The sequence below is a fragment of the Scardinius erythrophthalmus genome (genome assembly GCF_964197995.2).
Source record: "Scardinius erythrophthalmus genome assembly, chromosome: 8".
Taxonomy (NCBI): Eukaryota; Metazoa; Chordata; class Actinopteri; order Cypriniformes; family Leuciscidae; genus Scardinius; species Scardinius erythrophthalmus.
Genome location: NC_138228.1, coordinates 2,510,303 through 2,529,062, shown reverse-complemented (window position 1 = coordinate 2,529,062; position 18,760 = coordinate 2,510,303). Strand labels below are relative to the sequence as shown.

The window sequence follows — 18,760 nt, the reverse complement described above, 5'->3', positions numbered from 1 at the left end:
GTAATGTAACCGAGCTTTTATATTGGGTTCGCCTAAACACTTTTGGTCTAATAAAATAATAAAAACGAGACACAGAAGTTCCATGAACGGTACACACACTTTATTCTCTCCCGCGTTGGTGCGTGGTCATCTTATGCGCATACCCATCTCTCTCTTGCCTACGGCAAGTCCCAAAGGACAGAATGTGTTACACACATAAACGCAACATTCCTATAGCCTTAACTTCTCTTCAGACTTTAATCTGTTACATACGTCCCATCCCCCTAAAATAAACGTCCCCGTTTATCTATCAAACAACAAGGGATAGAACAGAAAACAGAAACAGTAATAATACACATCAACATGTATAATACTCAAACCCATGTACACTGTTTGCACACTATGAAATTACAATTATCACTTATACAGTTTTCACTTTGTTCATTTTTTTTTTCACAACAATGAACAGGTACCATACAACAATGAACCTCAGTACAGTACAAAATCTTTCAAGCCACCAGGAGGTTTCAACCTTCTCCCAGCCCTACTCATAACAGGAGTGAGCTTATCAGGTCCCTCCAGTACCTCTCCTAAATCCTTTTGAGGTGAACTGCACTTCACTCCCCCCAATATATCAGGCTCCTTAGAAGGGGAATCAGACAAAGAATCAGGAACTAACGACAGTCTCTCAGTAGAAGATAGTGTGGGGACAGGCAATGTATAAGGTCTCAACCTATTGTAATGCACAACCTGTCCTCGTTCATCTGAGTCTATAGGGCTAACGATCCGGTACGTCAGACCAGGCTCTCCACCAAGGCAAGGCAAGGCAAGGCAAGGCAAGTTTATTTATATAGCACATTTCATACACAATGGCAATTCAAAGTGCTTTACATAGAAGAAATTAAAATAATAAAAGAAATAAGAATAATTAAAACAGTTTAGAAAGATAAAATAAAATACAGTACAAACAGTCGGACGAATATTGGCACAGTACTCATTCAGTAAATGCAAAGCTAAACAGAAGTGTTTTGAGTCTGGATTTGAATGTGACTACAGTAGGAGCACATCTGATCTCCTCTGGAAGCTGGTTCCAGCTGCGGCTGGCATAATAGCTAAAAGCAGACTCGCCATGCTTAGAGTGAACCCTTGGTATTTCTAGCTGATATGATCCTAGTGATCTGAGTGATCTGTTGGGTTTATATTCAGTGAGCATATCTGCAATGTATTGAGGTCCTAGGCCATTGAATGATTTATATACCAGTAATAATACTTTAAAATCAATCCTAAATTTAACTGGGAGCCAGTGTAAAGACCTGAGGACTGGTGTGATATGTTCATATTTTCTGGTTCTGCTCAGAATCCTGGCGGCAGCGTTCTGTATGAGCTGCAACTGTCTTATGGTCTTTTTGGGAAGGCCAGTGAGGAGTCCATTACAGTAATCCACCCTGCTGGTGATGAAAGCATGCACTAGTTTCTCTAAGTCTTGTCTGGAGACAAAGCATCTAATTCTTGCAATATTTTTCAGATGATAGTATGCTGATTTAGTTATTGCTTTGACATGACTACTGAAACTAAGGTCTGACTCTAGGGACACACCGAGATTCCTGACTTGATTTTTAGTTGTTTGACCCCTAGAGTGAAGGTATGCGTTCACCTTGAGAACTTCATCTTTGTTTCCAAACACAATGACTTCAGTTTTGTCTTTGTTTAACTGAAGAAAGTTTTGACACATCCAACTGTTGACTTCATCAATGCATTGGCACAGGGAGTCAATGGGGCTGTAATCGTCAGGCGATAGGGCTAAGTAGAGCTGTGTGTCGTCTGCATAGCTGTGGTAAGAGATTTGGTTCTTTCTCATTATTTGGCTCATTGGCTCACCAGACTCTAAGACCTGCACAATCTGAAAAGGTCCTTTCCAGTGAGGTGCCAGCTTCATGCGGCTCTCCACAGGGTTATGGAGCCACACCATGGCGCCGACTGTATAGGGCTGGTGTCTGAGATCTGAATCATGGTACAGCTTCTGTCGATCATGCGCCACTTCACTGTACATTCTAGCACTCCTGAAAGCGTCTTGTAGCTTAGTCAGTAAAGTGGATACGAAGTCAGCATGAGACTTAGCAACATCACAGTCAAGTGTACGGGTGGCCAGTAAACAGTCAGTGGGCATCCTTGGTTCCTGTCCATGGACCAGGAAGTATGGCGAGAACTTGGTACTAGAATGATTTGAGGAGTTGTACGCAAATGCAACCTGTTTGATATAATCGTCCCATTCGCCCCCACATGACAAGAGTATCTTAGCAATTTGATCAATTAACATCCTGTTAAAACGCTCCACCATGCCGTCCGTGGCCGGGTGATAGGGAGTGGTGCGCGTTTTCTTTATGTTGAGCAATTTACATAGGGTCAGGACCACCTCTGATTCGAACTGTCGGCCCTGATCTGAATGTAAAGTTTCGGGAATGCCATGTATTAAAATGTAGTCCGCAAACAGGCAATGTGCGACCGTTTGCGCAGATTGATTAGTCAAAGCATATAGATTAACGAACTTCGTGAAATAATCCTCAACTACCAATACATACCGATTGCCTTTGGTTGTTATTGGCAGTTCTAAAATGTCCATAGCAACTCTCTCAAAGGGCCGCGTTGCGAGGGACCCACCCATGGGTGCTTGATGAATAGGGACAGGCCTACGGCGAGTCTGGCACGCTGTGCATTGCTCGCACCATGTTTTGATGTCCTTAAACATAGACGGCCAGTAGCAAAAACGCCTCGCCCGTTCCCACACCCGCTCAGGAGAAAAATGAGCACCGGTTGGGGCCCCGTGAAGCTGCCTAAGAATGTCATGTTTAAGAGCAGGAGGAACCACGACTTGAGCAACAGGGTCACCTGTGAGGGGACAGGAAACAGAGCGACACAACAGTCCATTTATTATAGAGAGACGGTTAAACACAGTCCAATATTTTCGTAAACTTGGAGATGTACCCGCCAGTCGTCTCCTAGGAGGCCTTTGTGATCGTTCCACCCAGTGTCGTACTGTGTCAATATCTGGATCGTTCTGCTGCATAGCAACAATGTCTGCTGCATCACACGATAACTCAGACAGGCTCATTATGTTGTCCGCACTGGAGGACGAGTCAGTCACAGTCCCTTCTTTAGCCACCTCAGCTGTCTCAGTGGAACAAGAAATGTAATTATTTGATTGTTCAGCACTCACCGCATTCACGTCCCGCACTAATTCAACTACTGTCTCAATATCCTTCTGGTCTGGTGTCACCGGACGGCGGGACAGTGCATCAGCGTTTTTATGCTGATTGCCCTTTTTGTGCTCAATGACCCAGTTCAAAGGGTCCAATTCCAAGAGCCATCTAGCCCTTCTGCCCGTTGGGTCATCCTCGATGGACATGCGGCGTAGTGCTAAGAGTGGCCGATGATCCGTAATGATGGTGAATGAGGAGAGTCCAAGATAGTGTCTAAATTCCCTCACTGCCCACACGACAGCCCATAACTCCCGGTCAAAAGTGGACCAACGTCTTTGTGTGGCATTCAAAGCACGGCTGGCATAGGCCACCACATACTCGAGTCCCTCTTTTTCCTGCGCGAGCACAGCACCAACGGCCCACTTAGAGGCGTCAGTATAAACTTTGAAAGGCACTTTGAACTCCGGCATTGTCACAATGGGAGCTGAAGACAGCACTCCCTTTAAATAGTTAAATGAGTTGTCACAATCGGTACTCCATACAAAAGGCACGTTTTTGCCAACCAGCTGGTTCAGTGGAGCTGCATGTTTCGAAAAGTCCTTAACAAAACGTCGATAGTATGAACATAGTCCCACAAATGCTCTAACCTCGGAGGGAGACTGTGGAACTGGCCAATTTCTCACCTTCTCTGTGTTTCTCGGGTCAGGCTGAAGACCTTTCTCTGAGACGACATGACCCAAGAACACCACATGATCCCTGGCCAGGTGACATTTTCCGGGGTTCAATTTCAAACCTGCCGATAGAATTCTAGAAAACACTTCTTTCAGATGAGTTAAATGCTCTTCAAATGTTCCACTATAAATCAAAATATCGTCCAGGTACACCATGCAGATGTGCCATGGAAGTCCTCTTAGAACTAGCTCCATCATCCGTTGAAAAGTGGCGGGAGAGTTGGAAAGTCCCATAGGCATGGAGCGCCACTGATATAGACCCTGACCTGTGGTAAAGGCCGTTTTTTCTCTGTCTTGCTCGGCCACCTCCACCTGCCAGTAGCCATTCGAAAAATCCAACGTGCTGAACCATCTGGAGCCTGCTAATGCGTCCAGTGTATCATCCACGCGTGGCAGAGGGTGAGAGTCCTGGATAGTGACACTGTTCAAACGTCTGTAGTCCACACAGAAACGCCAGGCACCACATTTCTTTTTTACAAGCACAACTGGCGACGCCCAGGGGCTACAGCTTTCCTCGATGATGCCATCAGCTAGCAGACCCGCCACCTGTCTCTCGATTTCAGCTCGCTTTTCAGGCGATGTACGGTATGCTCGATGCTTAATAGGGGCATGTTCACCTGTTCTGATATAATGCTGCACTAACGTGCATTTTCCCGTATTCTGCCCTGCTGAGTTGAAAATGTCACTGTACTCCAGCAACAATGACGAGAGCTTTTCTTTGTCTGGTGCTGAAATCGGCGACTCACTTAAAGAAATGGGAGGAGCTGTGTTATGGGGGTTAGGAACAGACCTTTCACTTGAGTCCTGCTCAACATGCTGAACATCAGAATCAGCTACAGAATAAAACTCGCCCAGGTGCGTCCCCTGTCTCACAGAAATGTCCTGTCCAGTAGGATTCAAAATCCGAGCCTTAGTTAGCCCATTGTGCACATTAGTGAGTGTGTGCGCAATAACCAAGCTGGCTGAATCAGACACATTAGGTTCCACATACCCCACATAGTCACTAGACACCTGGGCCGCGCTAGGCAAACCAATCTTAACAGGCACAATTGACTCACTGAGGGGTGGAAATGTCATATCTGTGGCCAGAGACACATTGAAGCATGCTGGGACAAAGTCTTTGCTGGCAAGAAGCGGAATGGAAATGTCCCACAACTGCAGTTTAGCATGACTAACGTCCAGCAGGGCATGATTTTTTACTAAAAAATCCCATCCCAACAATATGGACTGCGTCGCTTCTCTCACCACATGAAAAACGTGTTGCCATGTTTCAGTACCCAGCTGTAGTGTCACAGTAAGCGTGCCCAGCGTATCCAACATCTGCCCGTTTACAGCACGGGTCGCAATATAGTCTTTCTTCATAGGTCGACTGCGAAGTGCTGGGATTGACATTTGAAATTCAGAGCTCATTAGTGATACACTAGAACCGGAGTCTATTAAAATTGGAAGTTCAATGCCCTCAATAGTTCCTTTCACATATGATACCAGTGGCCCCTTGTTAGTGTTTGCCTCCGCGTCCAACAATACATAGGAACTGTCATCATGCTTAAGGCCCCTGGGTAGTACAGCTGGTGTTTGGGCCGCAACATCAGCTACAGCTCGTTTCCCGGCTCGTAGTTCCTCTCCTCACCGCTAGGGGTCATGAAGCGCACTCCCTGTTTCCTCGGCTCCTCCTCATAACTGCCTCGTCTCCGCATGCTGGGGTTGGGGGAGGGGCTGGCGGTGCGTCTCATTGGGCTACGAGTCGCATTGTATTCCTTACAACCACTGAACTCCATAAATGGCTTTCTTTCAGATGAGCGGCCTCTCTGCGTCTCATATGTCTGCATACGGCATGCACGCCCCTGACAGCAGCACTGAATCGACTCACGTGACGGGGAGCGCGCTCTATTCCACTCTGTGCCGCTACGGCTAACTCTCTCTTTCAGTCTGTGATTTTCGTCCTCCAAACGGTTAAGAGACACTTTCATGCCCCTTACCTCGTCAGTTAATCTATCAATCGCTCTGTACAGTCCACTAATGTCCGACACAGAGTTCACATTAGCCACAGTCCCATCGGCAGTCTGACTATACTTGACATTAGCAGTCACATGTCCCATATCAACCGCATGTCTCGCGTTCTCACACCGACCTGCAATTATTACAGCCTCCTCCATGTCCGTCGCCCCCTGCTCATAGCATTTCGTCCTCAGCACCGGGTCCAGACCCGCCACGAAACGGCGAAACTTCTCTTCCCTCTGAGCTCTGTCGCCGTACTCAGGAAAAGCCTCATCCACAAGCCTGCTGATTTCTGCTGCGTACACTTCCAAACTCTCCCGCGCTGCGCGGGGGCGGGCAGACAGACTGGCTCTGAATCGCTCCATGAACTGTCTCCTTCCAAAAGCCTCTTTTAGCTTCTCCTTCACCGCGTCATAGTCCGACTTAACAGTATCAGAGAGACTGTCCCATAGAGAAAAGGCTGCGTTGCACAGACGTGTAGGTAAAATCCTTGTCAGTTCATAGTTGTATGAAGCGGCTCCACTCCCTTCCGTGAGTGCTTTGACCGACACTTCGAACTGTCTGGCCCAGCACACGAAGCTTTGCCTCTCCTCCCCGGAGAACGGCGAAGGCAAATCAATTCGCACGCTTCTATGGCCTCTGTCACGGTCCCGTGACATAGTACTAAAACTGTCCTCCTCGTCCTTGCACCACATAATGACAATCCGTTGACCGCGTGTGCTACCTTAACTAATGTATAAACTTTAGAAGTTACGATAACTAAAATAGTTAAACACCCGCCGAAACACACTTGAAACACTAATTCAGCCTACTAAAAAAATAAAACCGCTGCCACCAATGTAACCGAGCTTTTATATTGGGTTCGCCTAAACACTTTTGGTCTAATAAAATAATAAAAACGAGACACAGAAGTTCCATGAACGGTACACACACTTTATTCTCTCCCGCGTTGGTGCGTGGTCATCTTATGCGCATGCCCATCTCTCTCTTGCCTACGGCAAGTCCCAAAGGACAGAATGTGTTCCACACATAAACGCAACATTCCTATAGCCTTAACTTCTCTTCAGACTTTAATCTGTTACAGTAATTATGGTAAATACCAAAAGCCGACATGGAAAATGCACATGAACACCCCCTCATGTGGTATTTTCCACTGGGCAACTCGTAGAATATTTTGATGCACGAGTTGCCGAGATGAGATAACCTTTGACCTTTTCAAAATGGCGGAGAGCAACGCAAGAGTCGTGAATACTGTTAGCGGATAGTTTTTGTAGCCTATACAATGTTGTGTCATTAACGATTGTAATATAATAATATAATGCGTTAACACTCAATTTTCAACTTCGCCGCAATTTCCTTGGTTCATATTTTATCATTTTATGTCATGTTTTATTTTTTTTAATTATTAAATATGTTTTAATCATCAGAAAGCACCACATTTACGTTTTTTTTTTTTTTTTTGTAAAGATAAAAAAGATACTCTACTGACACAGACCTTGCCTACTACATTACGACAACAAAAGCACTTGAACACAACACACTGGTAAATACCAGTTCACAAAACATCAAAAACATGGAAAATATCATCTTTTCCATAGCACGTGAAGGCAGCATATGTTTTTATGTTTAGGCTACACTGTTCGATCGCGACTTACACACACACACACACACACACACACACACACACACACAAATATAGCTAAGTAAGCACTTTGCTACTTTTCGATCGCGGCCCTCTCTCTCTCTCTCTCTCTCTCTCTCTCTCTCTCTCTCTCTCTCTCTCACACACACACACACACACACACACACACACACAACATAGCCTTTTCCAGCATTGCAAATTGCAATCTTTACATCGCAGCCTGCTTCAGAGCTAAGGCGGGGCTACAGATTAGGTGTCCCTAAAGAACCCGGGTATCTAACAGTAGTTCTGCATTACATTCATTAATTTGCACGGGAATTTTATTTATTTTTATACCCAGGGCCGGATTTAACATTAGGGCAACTGGTCACTTGCTCAGGGGAACATGACATAAGGGGCCCTGACATGGGCGGAGCTCAGTCAGATCATCATCCAGGTAAATAAAAATGTTTTTGATAAATACAATTTTCCAACGTTAAGCAATTCTTCAATAATTAGCCTATTGTAAATGTGATTTTTTTTTTCATGCATTAAAACTCTTTCCTAATAATATTAATAATAACATGCTAATTCGTCTCTTCAGTTAGGCTAGTCACGACAGCGCTCAGTAGGCTAGTAATTTTCTTCTTCGTGCTAGTACACTTTGAGACTCAATAGAGTCCTTCATTTGCGATTTTTGGCCAATTTTTGTTCAATTATAACTGTCGGTATAGACTTGATTATAATTTAGAAGAGAGAAAATAACAGTTAGGCTAAATGAGGCAGCTTTTGGGACAAGTCATGATATGCAATGTAGTAAGATTATACTTGGAAAATTCAAAACTTTATGTCTTGATTTGAGGAAACATTGTCAGGTAACAATGTTAATGTCACCTTTGCAATTTGAAGTGTCTGGTGATGCTTCAGTGTATTCTGTTGAAAGATCTGTGTTAATGCCCTTTATTTGCATGTTCAGCTTGTCAGATAAATTTATTATTATTATTATTATTATTATTATTATTATTATTATTATTTTACTCCACTGCTGAAAGCCACTGGCAGAGCAGAGGGAAAAACAAAAAAATCTGGTGATGTACTTCATAAGCACTGTTAGATTGCAAACTATCTGATATTTTAACATAAGATTAAAAGGAAATTAAAAACTGTTGTATTGCATTTCTGTTGGAAAGATATTGAGTATACTGTATTAACAAGGGTAAATGTTGATGTGACTTTTTCTCCCCGTTTTTAGTAAAATAAATAAAATTGTACCTTGAAAAAAAAAAGAATTCTTCTTCACGCAAATATTCGGATTTTAACTTACAGCACCCTTTTTATGTTATTACAAAAATGGCTTAACCGCTATCTATGATGCATTTAATAAAGAAAAAACGTCTCGACAAAGATGACGGGACGCCGTAACAACTTGCCACTTTTGTTGTTTGAAAAGAAAACTAACAGATAGGCTAAGTTTATGACGATGTGAACATATTCAATTCAAAACCCAGACGACTGACTTGTTTAGAACAAACATCAGCCATACAAGTAGGCTAAGTTATAAGTTAAGCTATGGGTTTTTAGTCTGGTCATGCAATATTTTTTGCAGTAGCCCTATAATTGAAAGCTATCAATTTTAAAATGTATTAGGCTCCAAAAAAATATAACAACTTTTAATTTAAGTGAACTTAAAACAATCTTCACATAAGCCCATAATAAATGTCATACTGACCTGGGGTGCGTTCTCCGATAACGTTGTCTCTTAGCGCGCTACGAAGACTCAAAAGGTACACCTTAACTACAGGTAGCCTATACATTTCCTACGTGTGTACTCCGAACTATACCTTAGGATGGTAAACCTTAGTTCGACCTTAGCAGGTGCTGTCCATGGTGGAGGTGCTGAATAGGTTGATATCGATGCCTCGATGATCGATTGTGCGCTCTTTCCTTCACAGCGGTATAGGTAAAGTATTGAGAAAACAATGTTCTTTATAAAGAAGCGTTTTAGAAATAGTACAAACTGCATTTATCGGGGCTCATTGAAATATGTACATGCAGAAATAAATATGAGTATGTGTTTATAATTTAGCAAGTGTGCAATCCCAAACCCTCACGGCCATAAGTGTGTTAATGTTCTCCACAACGTATGCTGATTATCCACCAGCCATGTAGTTGACATACACTAACTGGCTTCGCGGAGGGCGCCGTCTTTGATTTAAAACAAGTACTCGCTGTCTCGCTGCCATAGCTATAAAGTTTGTGTAAACTCATCTTTCTTTATATAGACTCCTAAGCCTTTTTTGTCAAATGGTTCGCCAGCTGATGTGCCTTAGGATAGTAATTCAAAAAGCTAACAACCATTAGTGTATGGAAACTTTATTAATGAAAACACTTCCATACACTGGGTGTAGGCTATAACAACTTAAGTATTTTATGTGTAAAATTTTAAAGTAAAGTAAAAATGTAATTTTAATACTAAATCAGATTTTATATTAAATGTTCATATAAAATTTTCTATGTGTAATTAAACTGCGATGTAAAAAAGCTTTTTGCGTAGTGAGATCGCTAAGACATGTGACCAAATGGGCGGCAACCTCTTCAGAACGCAAATAATTATGGGTATGTTTGGCCAGGCTGGCATAGCAGGCTAGTATTCTGGCATGAAAATAATGAAAAATTAACTATTGCAGTATATAACACAGCAGGTAGACGGCATCTTGAACTCTTCCCTCCATGCAATCCAGTCTGGCGCCAAATGTTTGTGCCGCGGATTCCCAAAATGCTTTGCGTTCCCCACTGAGAATACGTCATGATGACGACACATCCAGACCAACCTTACGAACGTATGACTTACAGAAGGTATACTTAACTAAGAAGGTTTCGGAAACCACGTATTAACGATAAGGTACTTCTTAAGGTACAACTTAAGAACGACGTAGCGTTAAGGTAGTTTCGGAGAACGCACCAGTGTGCTGTGCCCAACTGTCTACAGGTAGGAGGAAATACACAGAAATTGAATAAAGTTATCAGACACTTTACAGTCTTCACTGCATGAAGTGCATCTACGCGGGTTCACGCAGACGAAGTCTTTCCTCTCCGCTGAACGCTAGCGATTACCAATTCGTGAAATGCACTCCCGCTCTGGGCCGGGTTTCCCGATAACGATGTATCTTAGCTCTTAAGAGCGCTTTCTACGTGCAACGTTACGAACGCTCGCAGCAATTCCACGAGCGTTTCCCAAAAATGCACTTAACATGAACGCGCGAGAACGCGCTCTACGTGCTACTTAAGAGTCGCTGTCCATTCGTGAAGTGCTGAAACATAACCTTATATGGAATCGTATTCTGGGGTGCGTTCTCCGAAACTACCTTAACGCTACGTCGTTCTTAAGTTGTACCTTAAGAAGTACCTTATCGTTAATACGTGGTTTCCGAAACGTTCTTAGTTAAGTATACCTTCTGTAAGTCATACGTTCGTAAGGTTGGTCTGGAGCGCTCTTAGCTATACCTTATCGCTGCTGACGGTTCATACCGCTAGTGGCCACCACTACGCAAAAAGCTTTTTTACATCGCAGTTTAATTACACAGAACATTTTATATGAACATTTAATATAAAATCTGATTTAGTATTAAAATTACATTTTTACTTTACTTTAAAATTTTTCACATAAAATACTTAAGTTGTTATAGCCTACACCCGGTGTATGGAAGTGTTTTCATTAATAAAGTTTCCATACACTAATGGTTGTTAGCTTTTTGAATTACTATCCTAAGGCACATCAGCTGGCGAACCATTTGACAGAAAAGGCTTAGGAGTCTATATAAAGAAAGATGAGTTTACACAAACTTTATAGCTATGGCAGCGAGACAGCGAGTACTTGTTTTAAATCAAAGACGGCGCCGTCCGCGGAGCCAGTTAGTGTATGTCAACATGGCTGGTGGATAATCAGCATACGTTGTGGAGAACATTAACACACTTATGGCCGTGAGGGTTTGGGATTGCACACTTGCTAAATTATAAACACATAGGCTACTCATATTTATTTCTGCATGTACATATTTCAATGAGCCCCGATAAATGCAGTTTGTAGCCTACTATTTCTAAAACGCTTCTTTATAAAGAACATTGTTTTCTCAATACTTTACCTATACCGCTGTGAAGGAAAGAGCGCACAATCGATCATCGAGGCATCGATATCAACCTATTCAGCGCCTCCACCATGGACAGCGCCTGCTAAGGTCGAACTTAAGAAGGTTTACCTTAAGCAACATCCTAAGGTATAGTTCGGAGAACACACGTAGGAAAGGTATACCTGTAGTTAAGGTGTACCTTTTGAGTCTTCGTAGCGCGCTAAGAGACAACGTTATCGGAGAACGCACCCCAGAACGTTTAACCTAATAATTGTCATCTGTTGTGGATTAGCAATCAAGACAAGTCTATATAAAGCACCTACAGGCGGAGGCACTGACAATGGCTTAAAAAAAACAAAAAACAAGAAAAGATGCCTTTCAAAAAGATTAAATAATGTCCTTTTAGAGGAGATAGCGAAACAAAGATGTAATTTTTAACAGATTTAAAGGATTTCTTTTATTTATTTTTTGTTCATTCATTTAATTTTGGTTAAAATTATTAGATTAAATTATTTATATATTTTTTTGTTTTGTTTTCTGACCTTTTTAATTATTTAATTTATACATTAATTTAACCAAAAACAAAAAAGAGTAATGAAATGTGTACAATAAAGTGCAATCAAAACCTTATATTATAATCACATTGCATTTGTTAAAGGTGTAATCTGCCGGTTGTCCTCATAAATCTGTTTTATTACGATGCACTTGGGGATGTACGATTACTCCAGAGCACTCGTAGATCTACGAAGATTTTCAAGTGCTATAGCTACGATGCTTTTGGGAAACAGACGATAATATTAAGATCAGTCGTACGATCGTTTTTACGATCAACTTAGGCTTACGATGCTTTTGGGAAACGCAGCCCAGGGCCGGGTTTCCCGATAACGATGTATCTTAGCTCTTAAGAGCGCTTTCTACGTGCAAAGTTACGAACGCTCGCAGCAATTCCACGAGCGTTTCCCAAAAATGCACTTAACATGAACGCGCGAGAACGCGCTCTACGTTCTACTTAAGAGTCGCTGTCCATTCGCGAAGTGCTGAAATATAACCTTATATGGAATCGTATTCAGAACGTTTAACCTAATAATTGTCATCTGTTGTGGATTAGCAATCAAGACAAGTATATATAAAGCACCTACAGGCGGAGGCACTGACAAAATGGCTGAAAAAAAAACAAAAAACAAAAAAAAAAACAAAAAAAACGAAAAGACCTTTCAAAAAGATGAAATTAATGTCCTTTTAGAGGAGATAGAGCGAAACAAATATGTATTTTTTAACAGATTTAAAGGATTTCTTTTATATATTTATTTTTTCATTCATTTAATTTTGATTAAAATTATTAGATTAAATTATTTCTATTTTTTTCTGACCTTTTTAATTATTTAATTTATACATTAATTTAACCAACAACAAAAAAGAGTAATAAAGTGTACAATAAAGTACAATCAAAACCTTATATTATAATCACATACATTTGAATAAAGTTAAAGGTGTAATCTGCCGGTTGTCCTGCAGGTGTCCTCATAAATCTGTCTTCTTACGATGCACTTGGGGATTTACGATTACTCCAGAGCACTCGTAGATCTACGAAGATTTTCAAGTGCTACTTAAGCTACGATGCTTTTGGGAAACAGACCGTAATATTAAGATCAGTCGTACGATCGTTTTTACGATCAACTTAGGCTTACGATGCTTTTGGGAAACGCAGCCCTGGTTGAGCGCAGTAAAGTTCGTTTTAGGTTCGATATTAGCCGGATATTTGTTCTATAGGGTCGGTAGTCTAACAAAGATATCAATAGCAAGATTAGTTTTAACATTATGTGACCATTGTATATCGACACAACGTAACACGGGGCTAGTTGTTGTAACACACTTGTTTTAAATACTTGGTGTATTTACTAGTTGCCATATCGACACTATAGAGAAAAATTTGCGCCAAAATTATAATTTTTTTGGAAGATATCCATTATTAAACCATAGCAAAAGTAAATTTCTTACTTAAGTTCATTTTTCATCTCTATTTTTTGTGTTTATTTAAAATTAGACAAATCTGATATTATTTTAATCTCCAATAGGCCTATGTTATTTAACAGTTGGGATAGTTAATGCTTCGCTAACTAGCAGAAGACACTAGCAGGGTTTAAATCCCAGTTGTGCAGGCGGGGGCATGCTATTATATTCTATACTATTATTAATTCTATTGAGAAAACATGAGAAAAAGGTTATAAGACTGAGAGTCAATGTTCAGAAATTACTAATTATTTATTTGTTTTGAACTATGCTGTATAGTGTTTTCATGTGTTAATAGTCAAAACTCAAAAATGTGTTTATATTTAATTATGAAAAAAATGCCATTATTTTATATGAAAAAGTTAATAATTGTATTTTATTAAGAAAATATTTTAGTTTGTCTTGTTTGTTTTTTTTGTTTTTTTTTTATTAGATCAGATAACATTTTAAGATGTCATATGGTCATGTTACAATGTACCCCACCTAAGGGGCATGTTGTCACATTTCACTTCCATTCTTTCGGGGTATATCAAGAAAAAAGTATACACTGTATTAATAAAACAAAACCACATAATTGTACTATACATGTGTGAAATTAATGTGGGAAAAAATAAATACTCTGAACCATAAGTAGATTTACACACACAAACTGAGAAAGTCAAAAAGCGTTACTTTGTGCCCCGCTCTCCCCTACAGCTTTGGTAGCCTTGAGTAAATTAACTTTTCTAAGAAAATGATTCATAAAATGTATAAATATCAGTTGAGCCTATGTTTACTTTCGTCACTGACACAGACGAAAATGAAAAGACTATCAGTCAAAGTTCAGCTTTAGGAGGGGAAGAAATAGGCCAGGATGAGGAGAGAGCAGGGATTGACAAATAATCTAATGACAAGGTTTTAAAGCTATTTCTTAAATTTTTTTGGCCTTCAAAAGTCCTAAATTGCACATATGTAGGTCAGAGAAATCCACATTTTCTCGGGGGAGCATGCCCCCAAACCCCCCTACGTTTATATCACAATTATAAACACATTTTTTGGTTTATATGCATCCAGAGAAATGGGTTGAAAATGTAGAAAGCATTATGATTTTTTTCTCTCTTCTAACCTGAAAATTATCACAACAAACAACTTTTCTTACATCTTACAACAAATTATCTTTTTTTGTTTAGAAGCCGGTTTAAAGACACTTACTATAAATTCTATTTATAAAAAATAAAGAATGCTCTTGCTTCATGTAGCCTTGCTTCAAGTGTGAACTCAAACAAATGGCTGAAAAACACATGGGAACAGGATGATTATTGCGTGCGGTCAAGATATTTTAACACCTTTTTTCTTTGTCTATATACTGTAGAGTGGCATTACCACAGTACTCTTTGAAGTGCTTTGGATTATAGTTCACATGATAGATGAATATGATTATCATTCACTACTATATTATTTTACTATTGTATCATCACTATGGTCTCAGTTTTAGAGTTATGTGGCCAAACCAGTCATAGTGTCATGTAGATCTGGGCAAGGGCGTAGATTTGGTTTGAACATTGGGGGGGTTGAAGTTTGGGTTCTGCATATTTTTCATGTGATCATGGTATACATATTGAGGGGGTTGTAATGCATGGATTTAAATATTGGGGGGGTTATCTCCCCCCTAACCCCCCCACAAATTACGCCCCTGGATCTGGGCACTGAATCAAATATGTGCTGGCCTGAACAATAGTTCCTGTCATCTTCTGTTTGGCTTGTGCAATCTCTGGGGTTTATAAGTGTGAGCTGGTGAACAAGAGGTTTAAACAGGAGCTTCACAATCCTCAAACACCAGCGCAGACTAGAGATGGCAGGAAAACGTCTGGTCAGAAACATGTTTTTTCAGAGGGACCTTACATTGACTGATCAAGAACTAGAACAAATCAAAGAACGTAGGCTGCACAAGAATCCAGATGTTCTCTTCAAATTGTATTTGCCAAGAGATGTACAAACAAATGAGAATCTACACAGCCTGGTCTTCAGCCCCACTGTAGATTTCATTTATTGGAAAAGAGGGATGGAGGAATATGGAAACCTCAGAGCTGTTTGGAGGACAGAAACACAGCCACGAAGATTTGAGATTACTTCCCTGCATGGGACTTTGCAGTATTTGGAGGAATTTATAAGAGATTTTCCAGGTAAGCTGCGTGAGATTAATGCCCTTGATGACACTGATGACGATGATGATGAAGCGCTGCCAAATTTGCAAAATCTCCATTTGTGAAAAGACACAAGAAGAGCAGCTATAACCATAAGGTACAAAAATATTGTACAAATCATTCATAATGTCATGCATTAATCAGTTTTTCCAGACAGTGAGTTTAGTTGTTTGTTTTTTCTGTTTGCTGCTTCCATTTTAAGGAAGTCTTATCACTGTGCTAAATAACCCAACTTTAGTCATGAATAAACAAAATATAGGAAAAATATTGACTTGTTTTTTTTTATATATATATTCATGTTTATGTTCATGTGCATGTAAGAGTTGTGATTAATCCTCTAATAACATGTTTCATCATGTAATAATTAAAATATTCAGTTTTTCTGTATATTTCCATTAATGTTTACTCTATAATAATATGAGATCATGACTATAATTCTATTACTTTCATCTCTTCCGCTCAGAGACCATGTTTTCATCGGGAGTCCATGAAGACCTCAAGATCTGACCAGATTTAAAGCAGACAAAATATGAATATCTTGTATTTCTCTTCTCTATCACTAAACCAACTTTCACACTTTATACTCTAGATTATATTTCTCTGGGTGTGTTTATTAAAAGTCAATTTCTGTATTAGCTTGTATTTCTTTATAATTTCTACATATAAATGTCTATATAAACCTTAAAGTCTTGATTACAAAAACAAATCTAATTTTCACTGTTACCACACTGAAACTTGCCATTAAACTGATATAATGTATCCCAGTGTGTGTGTGCGTGTGTGTGTGTGTGTGTGTGTGTGTGTGTGTGTGTGTGTGTGTGTGTTCACGTGTTTAGTTAAAATATATTAGTAATAGCCTATTACTAAAATGAAAAAAAAAAAGCCTGAAATTTTAGTATTGAGGACAGAATTCATAAAAAAAAAAAAAAAGCTGATCCAAACATGGTAGCATTTTACAATAAAGGTACATGAATAATCATGTACTAATACCTGAATTAATACTTACTTCAACATGAACTCATGATTAGTGAAGATATGAACTAATCATGAACAAATGAAGCGCCCTTAACTACGACTGGTGTAACGGTCACCAGCTGGAGTGCCCTTGAGAGCCACCAGAGGGCACTCCACACCAGACTCTCACGTTCACTCACAGACTACATCTCTCATCATTCTCTGCCTGGACTCATCAGCACTCATTATCACATTCACCTGTATCTCATCTTCTTGTTTAGTTCACCCCATATAAGCCTGGTTCACCCCTTTACTCACTGCGAAGTTGTGTATGTTGTTGCACTGCACTTCTGAGCGTTTTCCTGGTTTTCTTGTCTCTTGGTTTTTTGGATTTCTTGCCTGTCCCGTGGATTACTCTTGTGCCTCTGACCCCTGCCTGTTTTGTTTTGTTTTGTTTTGTTTTGTTTTGTTTTGTTTTGTTTTGTTTTGTTTTGTTTTGTTTTGTTTTGTTTTGTTTTGTTTTGTTTTGTTTCTGGATACCCCTTAAATAAAAGCTGCATTTGGATACCCTCGTGTCTTGGAGCAGTTCGTAACAACTGGACTGGAGTCATATGGAATTCAGTTCCATTCACATTTATTTGTATAGTGCTTTAGTGCTTTCAACTCTTCTCTGAAATATAGAAAAATATGTTTATTGGAATGATGTTTCAGTTTAAAGTAAGACGGACACTCCTAGGTACAGTATGTTGGAGATCTGGTTGTGTCTGACGTTAAATGTGTTTTTACTTTTTGTTTTATTCCTGAATGAATCGTGATGTCGAAACCAGAGGACTGTAGAGCCGGATCGATGTCAACCCTTCTGAACCTGATCTAAGTTTATATCAAATACATGATGAAAAATCACATGTGTTCAGGATGATCATTGAGGTCAAGATATTTTAACATGCTCTCTACTTTTAACTATATATATATATATATATATATATACAGTATTGTCCGTCTGGGATTGGGTCTGAGTTTGTTTGGGAGTTTGGGACACATCTGAATAAAGCTTGTCATGGAAACATTGAAGGTTGAGCTGTTTTATCATTGAGCTCCTGTTGTAGTCGACTCGCTGCTGAATTTAGTTCATCATTATTACAGATATTCTCTGCTTTTTATTAAACAGGATCAGTGTGTTTCAAACATCATAATCTTGATGCTGAAACTGACATCTTAATCTCAGATGTGTTGGGTCAGAATTATAACAAACAAATCATATATTCCAGATACACTTGATGGAGATTTACAGATTCACATCAATTCATAAGTAGTGCTTCCTTTAACTTCATATCATTTTTGCTGATAATTTTGTTGATGATTTGTAAATGTATAATTAGGCCGCTGTCGGTAGCCTAAAAGAGGCCTAGAAATAGGGTTTCGTTCCGACAAACGGGGCACTACTTTTTCTTTTGCTCAATATGTTCAACGTTAATAAAAGGTATTCAAGCAAAAAGTTCTCCACGCATTATCCTGCAGTTAATGAGAAAAGTGTAATTTATTGGCGCACTATATTGACTGCGTATTGAGACATATAAAACTGTTGAGCTAGATTTTCAACCAATCAGCATCGAAAATGTAAGTAGGTCAGAGCCGAAATCAAGCCAATATCACTACGCACATGTAAACAATAAACATGGAGGAGGACGTAAGCAGCGCATCTTCATCTGATAGCGGCGATCAAGCTCGATTAACACCCGTAAAGTGTATTCTTCATGTCGGAAAAGATGGTGGGAAAGGTCCACAGCCCTTTACTGATGTCCGATGGGAAAAAATCAAGCAATGTGCGTAGGAATGGCTCAAAACGTCGGACACTACGGAGCTAACGTTAGCTGTTGCTAATAAACATGTTGCCCTCCTGGACAAACCGGTCTCTGATGTCCCAACAACTACGGGTTTCACCCGGCCTGATATCGGCGTT

General features: G+C 40.0%; 1 protein-coding gene and 1 long non-coding RNA gene across 2 annotated transcripts in view; both read left to right on the top strand.

Moving 5' to 3' along the window:
- The window catches only part of pepd (peptidase D), a 152,805-nt gene that overhangs the window by 97,149 nt on the left and 36,896 nt on the right, over window positions 1–18,760 (top strand). The window lies entirely within an intron of this gene.
- LOC308694606 lies at window positions 7,822–17,366 on the top strand. Its single transcript, XR_014030624.1, has 3 exons — window positions 7,822–7,983; window positions 15,381–15,943; window positions 16,310–17,366. It is a non-coding gene; the product is annotated as an uncharacterized lncRNA (long non-coding RNA).